This window comes from Taudactylus pleione, unplaced genomic scaffold, assembly GCF_031769625.1.
Source record: "Taudactylus pleione unplaced genomic scaffold, aTauple2 ptg000629l, whole genome shotgun sequence".
Taxonomy (NCBI): Eukaryota; Metazoa; Chordata; class Amphibia; order Anura; family Myobatrachidae; genus Taudactylus; species Taudactylus pleione.
The window spans coordinates 2,541,724-2,555,003 of NW_028285031.1; positions in this window are offsets into that span (position 1 = coordinate 2,541,724).

Here is a 13,280-nt window from a genome sequence, read left to right on the forward strand (position 1 = left end):
TACACAGTATGCCACATTGTGGTGACCCCACAAAACACATTATGCCATATTGCAATGTCGCCAATACACAATGTCAATTGACACAATGAAAAGCAGAACCCACTTTATCTGGAGACTTTCCATATCAATCCAAGTTAGAATCCCCACCCACTCACAGCTGTTGTGGAAATAACTGAATGTCACAACAGTTCTGCAGGGCATCAGCTGGAATGCCAGCTTGTGGCACACATCTCAGCCACTGACAGCAGTGAGTGTGGGGAAAAAGGGTGGTTAAGGAAACAAGTTTAAAAGTTTGCCCAAGTATGTGTCCCTGAGTACTTACTTTAAGTCCACAACAGGATGGAGCCACCCCCCCTGGTCCTTGAAGCTGCTTTTATACTGCGGTGGGCCAGCTGATTCTCTGTGGGGTTCACCCTGCCAGCACAGCACCATCCTCCGTGCTCACAGACCTGCCAATGCTTGTGCAAAGCAAATCAACTCATCTGCAATTGGCTGGAGAGTAACACAGCAAGATCTGGGGCAGCACAGATGATGTAATGGTTAGCATTACTGCCTCACAGCAGTGAGGTCATGGGTTTGATTCTCACCAGTTTCCTCCCACACTCCAAAAATATACTGATAGGTTAATTGGCTCCCAACACAAAAAAATCACCCCTAGTGTGTATGTGTGTGAGCATGTATTAGGGAATATAGGGCCTGATTCAGAGCCACGCGTAAGCGGCAGCTCGTTCGCTCCGAGCAATGTTTGGCCAACTGCGCGTGCGTACGGATCATTATATGCATGCGTGAACCAGTCAGTGCGGTCGAAATTCATGCGCTCGCAAAATAGCGAATGCCTGATAATTTGAGTGACAGAATGAGGCGTATGTGGGTGGTAACAGGGGAAGGTGCTTGAAAATGGGGAGTGGAAATCAGAACGCAGGCGTGCTTAAAGGTCAAAACGGGCGTTTTATGGGTGTGCATAATTAAAACAGCAGCGTCATTGACAACGTCACTGGGTTTGTTTTTAGCCAGAACTGCTCGCAAAATTGTGGTAGCAAAAACCAACCACAAGAATAGCGAGCAGTTCATACCCTGGTCGATGTACTCGATTAATCTAATAAATAGCGGACATGACGTAGGATGCGAGCGGCCAGGGGGCGTAGTTTCCCAAAAAACGACCGCAAGTTTTGTTTGCTCGTTCAGACCTAGAGGCGTGAACAGACCGCAAACAGCGAACGGTTCATTTGAATAGCCACCCCTATTATCAGGACGAGCGAGCGCTAATTGCGTCCAGCTCTGAATCAGGCCCATAGAGTGTAAGCTCCACTGGGGCAGGGACTGATGTGAATTGGCAAATATTCTCCCCACAGCGCTGCGGAATATGTGTACGCTGTATAAATAACTGGTAATAAATAATTGAATAATCTTATTGACTGACGTTTTCTACGGAACCAACTCATGTTGAAAAAGTCTCTACAACCCTATATTGTGTAAAAGATGTGCTATAGCATATAATAGCAAACCTACAAACACGCATATTTATAAATAATATATATATATATGCTCTCTATATACAGTATATATATATTTATTTACAAACAGATAGATTTTATTTAATATATATAGATATGCATACATATTTGTAGAAAGATATACAGATGTGTACTGTATATATATATATATATATATATATATATACACATATATAGATAGATAAATAGATATATATAGTGTTCCCGCTAGGCTGTTTCAGCGGGGCGTCGCGCCCTGCCCAATTTCTGAAGGGCAGAATGAGCCTTGCCCTCCATCGCGGCGGCCCGCTGAGACTGCCTGCAGGTTCTGCCTCCACCCACGGGTTGCTGTGTCCCGCGGGTGGTCAAAACAGCGGTGCAGCGGTCACAGCCGGTAAATGGTGCCGGACGCATGTGCCCGGCATCCATTCACAGTGACCGCAGAGCTTGGGAGCTGCCCGGCATTTCAGTAAGTGCCGGGCACGCCACCAGGAGTGACTGACGAAAAGGGGACGCTTCATAAAGACACGCCCCCATTTCTTTAGCCATGCCCCCTTTTCAGCCGCTGCGCTAAAGTGTCTTAACTCTAGGTCCGGCGCCCTGCCTACTGCCGGACTTAGAGTGAACACTATATATATATATATATATATATATATATAGCGTGTGTATAGATATATAAATATATATATAGATATAAATATATATAGATATAAATACATATATATATATACACACATATATATATATATATATACAAAGTATGAGTATATATATATATATATATATATATATACACATCCACAGTGTGTACATACATAAGTGTATATATTATAAATATTAGGAGTATATTATTAAACTTTTATAAGTAGCTAATGCAATGCCTGTTGCCTGCCCTGTATTATGAATAAAATTTGACTACTATATGTCAGCAGCCAGACAGCCTGGCCACAGCAGGACTGACAAGCATCTTGACCTCACCTCCGTTCCCCTGCTGTCAGGTCCAGGCCGCCTTCACGGAGCTGCTGTGCTGGTGGATAAACAGAAGGGGCCGGGGTGCTTCAGGAGATGCAGTGCTGGTGGGCGGTACCCATGTGAGATCACACGTAGTGATGTCACACGGCGCGCCAGGTCATGGGCACACAAGCGGCACTGAGAGGTCTAATGAAGCCCTCCATGCGCCGCTATGTTTATGTATTCAGCTTTTGATCCGGGCAAGGAAGGGGGAGGGGTGCAGCCTGTGGGCGGGGCCTCGGACGTCTTCTGGCAGGCTGCTCTGTCTGCTGTAGAAGGAGAAATAAATTCCTCTCTACAGCTGCGCACAATAGATGCTTCTGTCTGTGGGCCTATTCTGATAGTGGGCCTGGAGCTGTAGCTCCATCAGCCCCATTATTGATCCGGCCCTGTCGATGACCCAGTGTATTTTTACACCTCCAGCTTTATGCTTTCACTCCGCCCACCACGAGCAGCATTTCCTATTGATCCAGCACAGGCTTCCATTCTTAAATCCTTTGGCATTTTCAAAAAAACTCAACGGGGCAGTCATGGGAAGCGAGGACGAAGGTCTCTTATCCGCTGTAACCACATAAGTTCCTTGCCTTCAGGTTCACTAGTTTCATATAGGAGACAAATAGAAGTGGTACATAACAAACGGTCCTGAGCATAACAAACGGTCCTGAGCTTGGAAGAACAGACCTGTAAACTCTCGCTCTGTGACTGACATCCCCAGAGCCCCCACACTCAATATAAAGAAAACTACAGGCCCACTGGTATGCCCAGTCAGGTCCATCCTTTGTAATGCCAGATCTATAGGAAACAAGACTGCTACATTTACTGACCTTATTGAATCTTCAGATCTTGCATGTATTACGGAGAATTGGCTAGATGAAAATTCAGCTCCTATTTTGGAAGCTGCAGTTCCAACACATTACTATGTCGTTCACAAGCCAAGACTTAACCGCAGCAGGGGGGGGGGAGTGGCAATCTGCTTTAAAGAGGAACTTAAACTTAGGGTCCACCCAATGGAAATTACTCACTCATTTGAGTGCATTGCTGCTCGAAGTTCTACAGACTTAGGATTCAGAGTACTTCTCATTTATCGTCCCCCTGGAGATGGAAAGATATTTCTACAAGAATTTGTAGATATTGTTGCTGGACTAGTTCTGGAGCATCAAAGATAGCTGATCCTTGGGGATTTCAATGCATGGGTTGATGATGAGCTCTCTCACCTTGGCCAAGATCTCCTGTGCACAATGAATGCTCTGGGCCTCACAAAAGTCATTCCTTCAGCTACTCATATAAGTGGTCACACTCTTGATCTTGTCTTCCAGATTCGATTAGAAGTCTCTGACCTAAATATAACCCCAGTCACGTGGTCAGACCACCACTCAATTCGCTTCTCAGTTGCAACCCCTCAAATTAGAACTTTATCCATGGAGTTGACAAGGTATCGTCCAAGGAGGGTGTTGATATTAAAATGAACCTCAATATACCCCTGCCTGTACCTTCTAAAATCCTTCCTATAAACCTCTAAGGATGACGCTAATTTGCATACGCAGTCATACAATAAATAGAGACTCCAGACTCAGAACATGTGGTTCCGAAGCACAAAGTATTATTCAAGTAAAAGTACAGTCAGTTACACGCTATGATCTGTGTACAATTTAGCGCAAAGGAATTATACAGACCCAAATACAGTATACATACGCAGCGCCTCTGGACCAGATCCCGCATTCAGAAAGAAAACCTCCGTCAATCAGCATTCAGCAAGAAGACTAAAGACCCAGTGTTTGAGCACACATGTTTATACCCCCCCAGAATAGACAGGACAATAGAGAATTTTCTTGCTTATGCCATTGGTTCCCAGGGGAGAAGCATATGTTACAGTGCATTTAACAGGCTGGTTCAAATAGACTCGCCCAGCCTCTAACAACTGAGGGTCTTTTCCCTCCCGCCTCCCCATGCTACATCCTAACAGTTGTTCATAAAATATACATTTTGTTGCTTGTAGTTTCTGCGGTCCATAAGTTGAGAATGCATGATGGGATTTCCACACCGGTAGTACCGGAAATCTTTTGAAAGAGTATGCATCAGTACGAACCCAAACACGGCTGTCTTAACATGTATAAAACCTTAGTTATAAAATATCTTTATTTCTCAGCATTTAAACTAACTGAACCAACTTAAATCATATACTTTAAAGCTTATTAAACCTTATGTGTGAATATGTAATGTGTGAGTATTCGATGTTTGATATAAAGACGTATTAATGTGTGTATGAGGAAGGATGCACTTAACTCTCACTAAGTGAACATGTTAGCAGTTTGACATGCTGAGCATAGTTCCACATGCCCACTCTGTCAGCAGTCCCCCCCACCTGTCCTAGGCTTCAAAAGAAAAAAACTCTTTATTCTCCCAGTCTCTTGTGTGAAATGCAAATAGCCCAGCTACAAGAGACAGACCTAAGATGACACTCTAGTCTTTGAAATCATGTCATTGCAGGAAGCCTGCTAATGTAAGGTGTGTATTCTAGCCGGACCACCTGGAGTGAGAGCAGACGTTATTCCAGGAAGCTTATCTACACAGGCTAGTTGTCACTTGGCCATTTGCTCTATTCAGCTAATGCAATTTTGGCATACTGTAAAGTCATTTCTGAAATATATATCCTTTATAATATGTAAAGTAATGAAATAGGCTTTTGGTGAATCGCCGTAACCTATGGCGATGGTCACAGATGCATTCGCATGATGCGAATAGTATTATCCCACATGTACTAAAGTGTGAGTTTATCTAAAATGGCGCTTAGGCGGCCATTTCGCAAAATGGCGTCTTGCGGCCAGTCGCAAGATGGTGTCACTGCGATTCAATTTTAAACTGATCTTGTCTCAGCCAATAATCCAGTTTCGACAAGGGGCATGACCCCCCAGGCTCTTGCAGCAAACCTGGATCTTTCTGCGGTAATGGGGGCCTGTGAAGATCCTTGTTCTCTAGTCCATTACTATAACAGAGATGTGACAGCTGCAATGGATATTATCGCCCCTGTGCATATACGACCCCGCATACCACACCGTCAAGCCCCTTGGTTTGACAATAGTGTTAGTGAACTCAAGAAAAGGGGGCGTAGACTTGAAAGACGATGGAGGAAGACTAACCTGGTAAAGGATAAGTTAACAGTAATCAAACATATTGGAGAATATCAATCAACAATCACCCATAAGAACACAAAGTTCCTTTCAAATGAGATCAAGGCAGCAAACAATAGGCCAGCTCAGTTTTTCCGTACAGTGGAGATGCTTTGCAAACCAGCATGCCTGCAGCTTAATGAAACCCTCTCCCAGTCAAGATGCAATGAGTGCAAAATTCTTTGCAGATAAAGTGGCCTCCATCCGAGCTGGAATCCCCACAGTGCCATCAAAGGTTGGCCAAACTACCAAGCCTGAGAAGGTAAGCTACCAGTCTCCATGGAACAGCTTTGACATAATGGATTTAAAAGACATTGCCAAAATTATCAGAATGTTGTTACCCACCACCTGTGATCTGGACCCTGCCTCAACCAAGTTTCTCATGGGGTGCATGGACATGATTGACCATGTAATTACAAAAATAGTTCAATGCTCTTTGCAAACAGGCATTTTTCCAGAACCACTACAGGAAGCAATACTTAGACCACTTCTAAAAAAACCTAATTTAGACACTGACTGCATGACCAACTATAGACCAGTATCAAACCTTCCTTTTCTAGGAAAGGTCATTGAGAAAGTGGTGGCAATGCAACTGGAAACCCGCCTGTCTACCCATGATATTTATGATCCATTCCAATTAGGATTCAGGAGAAGACACAGCACTGAAACAGCTCTAGTATGTGTGCTTAATGATCTTCTGATTTCAAAAGACAGAGGTGATTTTTCAATCTTAATCCTTCTGGATTTCTCAGCAGCGTTTGATACTGTGGACCATGGGATTCTAATTGAACGCCTGAATAATTTCTGTGGACTGGATGACACAGTCCTTAGCTGGTTCAAATCATTTCTGACTGGCAGGTCACAGAGAGTTTCTTCTGGAGTAAACTCTTCAGCACCAGTGCTACTTCCATGCGGTGTCCCACAGGGTTCTATACTATCTCCCATGCTGTTTGCAGTATACATGCTACCATTGGGTGAAATAGTCAGACATCATGGCCTGGTCTAACACTGCTATGCAGATGATACACAACTGTACCTGTCCTTTGCTCCAGGTACAAAAGACCCCATAACAACCCTAAATGGCTACCTAGCTGAGCTTCAGGAGTGGATGAGTGCCAGTTGGCTGCGACTGAACCCTGATAAAACAGAGGTCCTTATGATAGGTCACAAGTCAGGGCTACAGCATAGCCAACCAACAGGACTTACGCTTGGGGGATCAGAATTACAAACCACTGAACATGTGTGGAATCTTGGTGTTGTCCTGGATAGTGGCTTGACACATAAACATCAGGTATCAGCCACAATCAAATCCTCATTCTCTCATCTGAGGAATATTGCCAGAATCAAGCACTTAATTCCCTCAGAAGATCTGCCTAAAGTCACTTTGAGTCCTTTAGGAGAAAAGCGCTATATAAATAAAATTATTATTATTATTATTATTATTATTATTATTATTATATTTTAATTTCCATTTAAAATATACATTGCTTTGTGTTTAAATCAGGGCTAAAACCCTAATCCAATAAATCTCTTTGTGCATTTACTTTAGGAGGGTGTTGGACAATAGTCTATTCAGGAATTAAGTAGGGTAATGGAAAAATACTTCACCCAGGTGAAAGGAAATTGAGTAAGGATGTATTTTGTTGGAAAAGAAACTGTAAAAAAAATACCTCAGAATGAAAAACAGGATACTGTAATATACCAGAATAGTTACAGTACAGATCATTGCACAGGTAATACTGCTCTCAAATGATGTCAAGTATGTTCTAAACCCTGACACGAACCACTAGCTGCCTTCACAGTCTGATGTTATGGAAATGCAATCATGGAAATATATATATTTTTTTAAAGAAACTGTTCTTTGATCTCATGTTACAGCATTCATGGCTATACCTCCCACTAGAGTGCTAGTCTCCATCTTTGTTCCCTTTATAGTTTCATTTGGAAGCAACCATCATTATTGAAAGATATCTCCAATAATTTCAAATAGTCTAGGTTGATTGATGGCTCCCTAAGGACTGGGATAATAAATGGTTTTATACACTGCTACATAGCTCTAAAAACATACAGAAGACTAGAAATGACTGTAGTGATAAATTTGTCACCATGCACCGTAGACCACAATCTTGTGTTTACTGTGCAATACGGGTTCCAATTTGTGGTGGACACGTTATGAGGATCACCACAATCTGGTGGCAAATGCACAATTCAGTCTCCAGAATCTCGTAGAAACTATCAGCCCCAAGACGGCAATTAAAAATGATGGACCCACTAACAATGTTTAATCACAGGCCCCCCTCTCCTCGAGAGATGAGTTTGTAAAATATTGTGATAGTTACTATTTTTTGGGGTGTGTGCAAAGTAAATCATTGGACGATTAGAATGTAGCGGACCCCAATGTCTGTTGGTTACTAAGCAAATGACTGGTGGCTGGTTGATTAGCAATCACTGACAAAGGTCTACTCTTCGACGCACCTACAGTGCTGTGGGCATGAGAACCAGAGCAATTGATTAAATATTGTAGCATTAATTGACTCCTGTTCAATTGACTCTTGACTTCTAGAGACTACTGTACTATGGAAGCCAGGGATACTCAGAAATGAGCTGCTGACCACTGGTTGATATATGACAGGCACTTGTACCAGTAACAAGCACTGGTTGCTTTTGAAAATATATTCAGTGACCTGTGCTGTACATCTAAATACTTTAATTAAGTGAGGGTGAGAGAAATTCAACCCTGTTTACTGGAGTAAAAAACAAAACATGAACAATTGGGGGTGACCACCATGAGATTATTAGATAGGACCAATTCAGATAAATCCAGGAAACCTGGCAACCCTGGCAGAAATTAGCAAGTTACAACCCAGCACAAGCAGTTGGTACTTATTAGAAAATGTGGTATTTGCCATAATGTGTTGCCCACCACTAGAGGGGGCTAACAACTATTTGCTATGGGGGATAAGGTATACTTTTTGCAGTGTACACTGGTTAAGCCAAAACAGATATTTGCAGTGTTCAGAGGACCACTATTTAAGTGCTATCCTATTCCTCCATTCATTTGGCTTTGGCAAACCTTTACATTGTGAATTCAAGAAAACATCAGAAGGAAACATTAAATACACAATAAACCTAGCATAAATATTGGCTTTCCCACATTAGTCAGCATTGGCACATATGACCGAAGCACTGTATTTAGTCTCGCCATGTCCTCCGCTAGGAGAATCTACCATCTACTGGTTAGACCTGGGTCACTCATTTATAATCCTGTCATCTGTGTCCTCAGAATGCAGTGAGCACTTGGCCTATGGTGTATGTGCACTTTCACTGCTCCAAGCTAAAGGTACAGACAGGGGCGCCGAGAGAGGGGGGGAGCGGGTACTGATTACCCGGGCCCGGCCATGTCAGGGGGCCCGGTCTGCAGCACAAAAGTAACTTTTTTGTTACTTTTTTTTATCTTTTTATTAAAAAACAACAACCCTTTATTAAACCTCCGCTGCAGGAGGCGGCAGTTCATTCGGGTGCAGGTGTTAGTGGGAAAGGGGGGGGGGGGAACGCCGGACTCCTGGACAGTGCATCACTCACTTCTAGTCCTAGCTGCCGCGCCGCTGCGGAGCTAAAGGTCTTGCGAGATGATGATGACATCATCATCTAGCGGGGCTCTCTCACTCTGCCTGGACTAGGAGGGACAACAGGAAGGAGGGCTGGAGGGCTGGATGGCTGATCCATGTATCCTAGGCTCAGACACAGAGTCAGAGTGGTGTCAGTAGTGTATGGAGGAAAGGGAAGAGCCCAGGAGTGCCCCGCTGACTGCAGACTGTGAGTGCCTATGACACTGGTATTGCAGTTGCCATATTTTTATTTTATATATATAATAAATGTATTCATCCTTCAGTGTACTATATATATATATATATATATATATATATGTGTGTAAATTTAAATATGTGTAATATATATATATATATAAATATGTATATATGTGTGCAAATATGTGTGTATTAGCGTTTGTATATAGGCGTGTGTTCTATTTATATACATATATATATATAGTATATAAGTGTGTATATATATATATATATATATTTATATATATATATATATATATATATATTATGACACCACTTTATAGGATCGGCACTCAAATGTCCAAATGGTAACCTGATGCCCTGGTGCCTTCCCCAGCCATAAGAAACACTTGTCCCTCGCAAGCATGGCCGGCGCTAGGGTTTGCTGCGCCGTCCTGTGTTACGGCCCCTCCCCTCCTCCACTCCCTCCCCTGTGCGTATATCATCAACATAGCGCCGGCGGGTGGGAGGGCTTTTCTTGCAACCTCACGGCGCTCCGGCGACTGACCAGCTTGCCCGTGTCTGGAGCCGCTAGTGCTCGCAAGAAAGTCACAGGCGGCACTCCACAGAGCCGGTGGAGCTCTGAAACGACCCGGAGTACCGCCCATGTCTTTCTTGAGAGGGAGGAGTGCTTATATATATATATATATATATATATAGTGTGTGTATATATAATAGATATATTTAGGGGTCCTGGGGGATGTGCTATGCAACCAATCCAATGACGGATGAGATGCACAGCATGACGATAGCATTCGGTAGTGTTCCTGCTAGGTTGTTTTAGTGAGGTGCCGTACCCTGCCCGATTTTAAAAGGACAAACTGCACCCTGGACTTTTAACGGCGCCCAGCATATTTATACCGTGAGGGAAGAGCTTGTGGGAAGCCCAGGACCTCGGTAAGTGCCGGGCACACGCCCTTCCTGGTTAGCTACACCCACTTTTTGGGAACGCGCACACGGACTCCCTGCCCCGCCCACGGTCTAGCGGAAACACTAATCCGGCTGCTCTGTGCTGCAGCCAATAATATCTTGTCCTGTCTCCCTCTCCAGTAGACAATAGAAATGTCATAAGCTGCAAAATGATAGGGGGGGTGGGGGGGGCATGGGAAGTTGCTGTACCAGGGCCCAGGATTTCTCTTGGCAGCCCTGGGTACAGAGGTAATCCATCAAGCTGGCCATAGGTCCTCGCACGCCTTAATATTGCCAGCTATGTCGGCCAATTATTGAACCTGCCAGATCTGGAGAATGTCACAAAACCAGATAACTAAGACTAAACTTACTGTTACAATGTGGGTAGAGTTCACCTACCGTACCATGAATATCACTTTTCTTCCTTCTACCTGTATGCTATATGTAATACCTTTACTTCACTTTTCTTATTTTGTCCTGTTTAGAGGGGAAAAAAAAAATCACTCTGTGCATTCATCCTCTACTAGAGCCACGCAGTAATTTGTCCTGGTCTCCATCACTGTTCTCGCAAGAGCCATAATTAGACCCTATGGGACCCTAGGCAAGAAACCAGTTTGGGGTCATACAACCACACACGCACACACTCACTCACACATAAACACACTCACACATATACTCACACACCCATTCCTACACACATAAACACGCCTCTGCTTCAATCTAGAAATTTCCACTTTTGGAGCAGCAAAGTTTTGATGGTTGGTGGTATATATATATATTAGTGACTAGCTGAAGTACCTGGCATTGCCCAGGTTTAAATCTTCAAGTTATTACGTTTTATTATGTGATGTCATCCAAGTCCATCCAAAGGAAGGCCCAGAACAGGCTCCCTGGGTCAAAGATCAAAGTTCTACCTGGGTCACCCCACCACGAGGTCCGACCGAGACTCCAACCACTTGATTAGTCCTAGAACACGGTCCTCAGGTCAAAGTTCTGCCCAGCATCCACGGGTCAAAGATCTGCCCAGTGTACACCAGTGGGAGGTTCGACCGGGACCTCAACCCCCTAGAATGTCTTCTGGGATCCAATGTTACCACTCTGTGAAGTTTTTGTCCAAATCCATCCAGTGGAAGGCTCAGAACAAACTCCCTGGGTCAATATCCTGCCCAGGGTACACCAACGGGAGGTCCAACCAGGATCTTAACCTCCATAAAACCTTGCCGTGATTGAACACCTCACATTGGTTTCATCCCAATCAGTGCAGGGGTGTCCGAACACAAACAAACACGGCCTCACCAGGAGGGCCGGCGCTTCTATTAGGCAGCTTTAGGCAGCTGCCTAAGAGCGCTGGACCTCAGGGGGCGGCACGCTGAGGCTGCCTCGGAGAGGGGGCATGGTCTTGCATCTCCTGGAAGCAGTTCGAAGACTCCTTATGAAGGCTGATTTAGCGGGGAGCTGCTCCCTGACTATTTTTCACATTGGGATATGCACCCTACCGGGATACAGAGTGCGGGTTTGCGCCCTGCATTTGCACTTTCCTGGAGCAAGCCGACACAAACAATCAGTCTGTGAATGGGCGGAGCAAAGAGCCAGGTGCCGCACCATAACCCAGCCCCCAGGAGGCAGGCCACACACCAATCAAAGAATAAGAAGGAGGTTTTTGGTAATCCAACTGACCTGCTCAGTATTGCTGGCAGTGGCACAGAACCACTGCTGCTTACAAGCCGGCAGCCTGTGCAACCGTGATAGGGAGAGGCAGGAGGACTGGGCTCCACAAGTTACTGTGCGGATGCCAGAGGTGCACAGGACCAAGTGCTGACCTGATGCCGACTGCCTCCGAGCTCTGCACAGAATACCCCTCCGAAACCCCAGCAGTGTCCAAGCAGCAGCAGCCAGCAGGAGACCATGACAGTGGGGATGGTAGAGAAGCAGGTGGGCTGTTGACATTACCGATTTGCCTCAACAGGTGTTGCAAAGCATGTCCGGAGTGACCCACTACCACCACCAGCTCTGGAGCCCACCACCTCTTCTACATGTTGTGCGGGATCCGCTGCATGGGACAGGTATGTACACAAATGATAAAAGTCTCCCTAGACCTAGAAAATCAGTTGGCTGTATAAAGGGTACCTGGAGAGTGTAAAAGGTCACCATCACCATCACATACTGACCCCAGCATGTTACTTCTGCTAGTTTCCAATTTGTCATGAGAACTATCACTGTAAAATGTGTGTCTGACAAGTTTACAGTGTTCACAAAGTTTATATAATCACTGCAAGGTACAGTCATTGCATAGCATATTAGTGACCAGCATAACTAACTTATGTTTGTGACTATACACAAGAGATCATCGAAGGTAGTGAAGGAATATTGGTAAGGCTGTATTTGGGGGTCTGAGGGGCATTGATGGGTATGTGGGGTAGTCTGAGAGGCATTGATGGGGCATGTGGGGTGGTCAAAAGCTGGGCATGCCTTAGAGTGAGACCACACCCCTTTTGAGCACGTCAAATGAGCATGGAAGAAAAAATGGGCCCTTAAAATTGAAAAAGTGCCCTCCTTGGTGATCAGCACCCTGCCCTAAAAATATCCTAGAGGGAACACTATATGTTTTGTTGCCTCTGCTGGAACAGGGAAAGTTGCTTCCACCCACCTCTACCCCGAAGAGCAGGAGGAGCTTAGAGCCCAGCATAGAGCTCGCTACCCGGGCCCAGATACGAGGTGCTGCACCGCTCTGTCAGAGATCCTGCCCCTGCCTGGGTGGCTGTACAATCCTCAGCAGTGCCCTGAGACTGTACGGCCAGCCTGGAGCCCACACGCCGAGGACCCGCTGCCCCAATCTGTCTTCTACTTTTATCGCA